Genomic DNA, 5,985 nt, shown 5'->3' with positions numbered 1-5,985 from the left:
CAAGTCAATCTCATAGACCCTGAACTCTCAAAGTTAAAACGACGATTGGTTAATGTGAGGTCCATCTTAAAAGGCTTCGAAAAATGGTTTAACTCAGTGGCCTGGCAGCCCATGAAAAGCCTCGATTTTGGGCCTGGCAGCCCATGAAAAGCCTTGCATGTTCTTTTTATGTTTTTATTTGCCAAGTTTTTTCTCCTTTGGTGAGATTCATAATATCTTATGATAAACCGGCGTTTATTGACCTAGGTTGGCTTTCAATGATAAGTTGTAAGTACATGATCAGTTATAATCCGGCGTTTATTGACCCGGTCTGGTTTCGACTACAAGTCACCAGCATTATATATGGATACACCGGTGTTTATTATAACCAAGTACAATTTTATCGTAAACCGGCAAAACATGGAAGGAGTTATCAATACTCAAGATTGGGGTAATCACCCTAAATATACCAAAGTTGGTCAACCAATAGTGTCATTCAATATCACATGTATCATCTCTTTCATCTTTGATTATTTTCAAAGTACAGCCTTGGTTATAAACCCCGGCTATATATTTGGGCATCATGACCCGTCCAACGGTAAACTGCCAGGACACTTTCAAACTTCTTGTATGCAGGAACATTTTGCATAACACCGCTACAGATTATGAACATAATATATCCTAAAGCAGGATGGATTAACAGTATCAGGCAACATAAATATGCGTGATGGCATAGCAGACCAAGTATTTTGAACTAGCCTATTACAAGGCGCTTTAATGTCCAAAAAGAATAATTGTTTTCAGCAAGTGTGGTAGTACGCAGAAGGCTAAACCGGCCTCCGGATCATGACTCGTCACCAGGCTGACTTGAAGGCTATGGATCGTCTTGTGCTGGTGCATCTCCTCCTCTCTACCTAGTGGATGGAAGTCAATGGTTGCCCAATTGATTCCAGTTAAGGCTTGGAACACAGCTTCATCACTTATAAGGTTGGAGGGGTCAACATCAGGGGCATAGGTGTGCTTACGGATTGGCAGAATAAGATCTTCTACATCATGTGTTGGCGCAGGATATCTTTTATGATCAGAATCATAAACCGGCTGATAGTGAGAGAGATCTGTTTCCTCAGCCAATTTGCTCGCTAAGGGGCGCATTTCCTTTGTCAACCTTCGAAGGTCATCATTGTTAAACTCTGAACCGTCCTCCTTTATGCCAGGATAGCCGCTGCCTATATCCGACGAGTCAAGATCTGGTATCCATGCCTTAGCCCGGATTAGCGCAGTCAGCGCACCTGACCTTGCAGTTGATCTTTTTAGCTCGTCCAACCGGGCAGGTAGCATTGACAGCTTCTCAAGGGTTTCCTTTTTAAAAGTTGGAGGCGGTTTGTTATGAGCAGCAGTGCAAATGGCCCGTTGGGCTCTGGAATATAACTGCTCTATAAGAGTATAGGCAGCCTTCAGCTTCATCCGCATGTCAGAGCCCAGATGGGTAATGCGAGTTCCTGTGTCATTGCGATCATCGGTAAACCGGTAACTGGTGATATAATGTATGTTGAAAACTTCAGGTGAGGATACTTACCAAACACAGCAGCGGTCATGGCATTTATCTGCCGCTTTAAACCGGTCAGCTCTTCACCCACTGGTTTAAGGGCTGCTTCTGCGTCTTCAGCTCTCTTTTGCAATGCGGTTTTCTCTATGCCCCAATCCGCCCGTTCCTTCTTCAAAGTTTCCTTCAGCTTCTCCATGGCTGCTAAGGCACTGGCCAGTTCCTCTTTGGCTTTGAAGGTTTCTGCTTGCTGGGATTTGATATTTTCTTGAAGATCAGCGGTTTGGGCTTCCTTTTTGCTCAGCTCAGCCTATAAGAGAAAGACATATTATGAGGTGACAGTGAATATTTGAAGTACCGAGCACATACCAAGTTATACACTTGGCACTTGGGGGCTAATGCCTATTTGCTTGATTATCAGAAATTTTTACAAGTCCCAAGCACAATACAAGTATTATTCTTGGCACTTGGGGGCTAATGTACATTTTCTCAAAGTAACATTGGTCAAAGTCTCGGTTCAGCTTGGAAAGATAAACCGGCCCTTGGGGACTACACACGTGAAAGTTAAAAGATTACAATTCTAAAGTACCGGTCACCTTAAAAAGATCAACCGGCCCTTGGAGGCTAAGCATGCAAAGTTGAGATATTACAAAGTCCCGGTTTAGATTGGCATCATAAATCGGCCCTTGGGGGCTACTGGAGTTGGTACTTGAAATTGGTCATAAGAGAGAAATAGATATGTAGTTACCTCATATCGCTCCTTCATCAGATTCACTAAACCGGCTTCATAGTCGCGGTTTGTGTACAGACGGTTTAAAAAACCAGAATGAAGTTCTTGGGCGTTGAGGTGGGTGTAGCTTGACAAATCTGTGCTCCACTTGCCTTTGCCCATAGCAAAAAGCTCTTCCTTGGCACTATGCTTTGATAACGCAACATGATTGCCAGGGGTGGTGTGGCCAACGCCAGTAATCATAATGTCATTTCCTTGTCATCGGTAGCTTTTACTGGAGTTGACGATTTGTTAGTAGCCTTAGCTGGACTTGACGGTTTATCATCAGTTCGGACCGGGCTGGTCGGTTTATCAGCATGGTCTGTTGTGTCAACATCTGCTTGTTCAACAAAAAAGTCATGATCTTGAGGTGCCGGATCATCAAGCACAGCATCAGCATTTGTTCCTTCCGGTTCTGGAGTTCTCTCCGATTCAATAACCACATTGTCATTAGACGGTTTATTTACCTAAGCTTTCTTGCTTGGTCTGGCCTTGGCTATGAAAGGAAAAGATATAAAGGTTAGTATAGCACGCAAGTATAAAGCGTCAACGGATTAAGTTTAAAGTGTTTACCCAGAAACAGTCTTAAGAGGAGGGAGCTGTGTCTCTGTTGACTCGCCAGATGATGAATGAGGCGTTCCCTGATAATTTGAATAGGATGGATTAAGAGGTTGTCGGAAATAACCCACCTTGGGATAAGAAGTATCGGAAGTGTGTGAGACCTCAGATCGACGTTTCCGAACCGGAGTGTTCGATAAACCGGCTGAAGTGACTACTTGGACACTGTGCTGGGTTGTGTGGCAAGCTTGGTGTTGCTGCTTCTTAAAAAGAAAGTGTGGGTCCAAGTGAGCTAGGGGGTGAGAAAATCTTACTTTCCGGATTGCTTGACGGATTTTTTGTGTTGGCAGAGGGTCTGAACCGGAGGAAAGGATAATTACCTCTGCATCATCGGCTTGGCTGCCTTCAGCATCATCCTGATAATAATCATTGTCAATGAGGTGTATGAAAAACGAACCAAGAGAGTCAAGTTCTACCTCTGAGGCCGGATTATCAAGATCCTCATCGAGATTCAACCCGGTGGATTCAGCTGCCTTCTTCTTGGCAGGTTTCTTGACAACCTTCGTCTTAGGTCAAGGGGTTTTAGCCGGTTTATCTTGAGGTTTCTTCTTCCAAAATGAGTCGTCACCCTGTTAAAAGATTGACAGAGGATATAAAAGATTACACAGTTAAGAATATCAAGTACAAGTAGGATGAGGCAATTCTTACAACTGGCGGTTTATTCAAAGTATAGAAGGGGCTTAACCCGGTCTTGTTGTAGACAGCCTCTGATTCATTCAGTATTTTCTTAACAGACTTAGTAACTTCAGCCTCTGTTAGCTGAATATCAATAGATATGTCGTTGAGGATCTTTTGAGTCCCCTGTGTACTCACACATTAAACCGGGGCGACGGCTTAACGGTAAAATACTCCAAGATATCCAGCAACGAACAAAGCCAACTCCTGTCAAACTGTTAGCCATAAAAGCTCTGAGCTTGGCGAGTTGTGGTGCATATGTGGCCCGTTCCTTGGCAGTCAGCCTTTGTGGAAATGGACGTGTGTTGGTAAGCCGGTGAGCACGATAACCCGACATAGGGTTCTCATCATCAACGGAAGTATCCTTATAGTAGAACCAAGTCTGGTTCCAATCCTTAGGATGACTATGAAGTTTGGCGTGAGGGAAGCTGACGTCCTTCCTTTTCTAAATGGAGACGCCGCCAAGTTCAGTGTTGGGCCCATCTACAAATTCAGTACGACGGTTCAAATAGAAAAAATCCCTGAACAATTCAACAGTTGGCTATTCTTGCAGATAGGCCTCAGAAAACACTTGAAAGTCGCAAATATTGGACTCAAAGTTAGGTCCAATATCTTGAGGGTGGATCCGGAAGCTGGCAAGCACATCACGAAAAAACATACATCCGGGCGGTTTAAAACCACGGCTCATGTGATCAACAAATACCACTACCTCGCCATCCTTGGGGGTAGGAGGATTTTCTGGACCGGGAACTCGCCAGTGGATTTCGCTTCGTTTTGATAAAGCGCTAGTTCTGACGCATCCATCTAGTTGCTCTTCAGTAACCTGGGAAGGGATCCAGTTACAAGCATAAAATTGTTTGGCCATTTCGAATGAAGAGCTGGAAAAAGATTGATGCCGGTTTAAGACTCATGGTTGGCAAGCATAAAGCGTACCATGTTCAGGAAAAGGTATTCAAGCATGCAAAATTGTTAAACCGGAGGTTGATGCTATTATAAATGGCAAAGCGATTGGCGGTTTACAAGGGGACTAATGGCATATGGAAGATTATTTTCTAAAGGATAAACCGCCTACGCAGACAATGAAAGTACAGATCTGAAGCAAAAAATGACTAAGTGAGGAAAAACAAGTTTCACAGTTTCACATTGGAATTTTGGATCTACCACATGTCAGGAAAAGGAAAAAATTTAGACCTAAAAAGTTGGTGCTTGAGCAGATCGCGAAGTTCTAGATCGGGGTTTATACACAAAAGGCATGGTTTGATAGGCAAAATAAGGACTGTCATTTCTACCGCACGGAAGAACATCAAGTTTGAAGTCTGTCATATAGGATCTAATGAAGAATAAGAGTAGAACACCATGAAGCTTCTATGAACTCGCGAGAACCCTAGCGGATCTGCAAAGGAAGGGAAGAGGAACTCACCGAAGCTGTTGAAACAGCGGAGGCGCGCCGCGTTTCTCTGGAACATTCAAGTTGATGCAGCAGCCGGAGGTGAAGACGAGGGCGGAGCTTGACAACGGCGGCGGCGCGTACGGGTCAGGTCGGCGCAAAGAAGAAGAAGCGAGGAGGCAAGAGGGGAAAAATGAAAAGGACCCCCCGATCTTATTTATAAGGCGAAGGGATAAGTGACAGGCGTGAAAATCGAGGAACCCAAAAAATTGGATCTATGACAGAGTTGCCGCCTCGATTGTTGGAGGTTAATTAATGAAGGTGAGACATACAATTTTTAATAACATGTGACGTCATGGAGGTTTACTACAATCTTGGAGGATGACGTCATGGCGATTTACAAAATTTATGCGAAGGTGCTGAAGGAGGAATTTTCTAAGTGTTGAAGATTGACATGAACAAGTTCAAATCAATCTGGGCCTAATGTTGGGGATATTACTACTAAGAATAAACCGGCCATGAGGGGCCGGGTTATGCCCACAATGAGTTAGTCATGTTTGAAGCCCATGAAGACAAGAAGTCTAGCGCTTTACAGAGGAGATCTAACATGAAGGCCCAGGGCCCGAAGGCGGATTAGGGCCCTTAGACATAAACCACCATATGATATGTAACTTATGTTGTAAGGCAAGGAAAGGTAGAAACCGAGCCGGGCACGTGTATGAGCCGGCCTCGGGATTCTTTAAACTGTCGGGCGTTAACCTGTGTATATAAAGGGACGACCCGACGGCGGTTTAGGGACAGACAACAAACAGTAACTCGAGAGCCAGGCAAAGCGGATTCGCTCCCTGGTCATCGAAACCCTAGCAATTCCATCACAACTGGAGTAGGCTTTTACCTTCACCATAAGGGGCCAAACCAGTATAATTCCTTGCGTCCCTTGTCCGCTTTAACCCCTTCAAGCTAACCCGTCGTGATGGCTCCACGACTAAGTCCATTCACTAGGACATCTGCCGT

Source organism: Triticum urartu, chromosome 7 (assembly GCF_003073215.2).
Source record: "Triticum urartu cultivar G1812 chromosome 7, Tu2.1, whole genome shotgun sequence".
NCBI classification, from domain to species: domain Eukaryota; kingdom Viridiplantae; phylum Streptophyta; class Magnoliopsida; order Poales; family Poaceae; genus Triticum; species Triticum urartu.
This window is presented reverse-complemented; position numbering follows the sequence as displayed.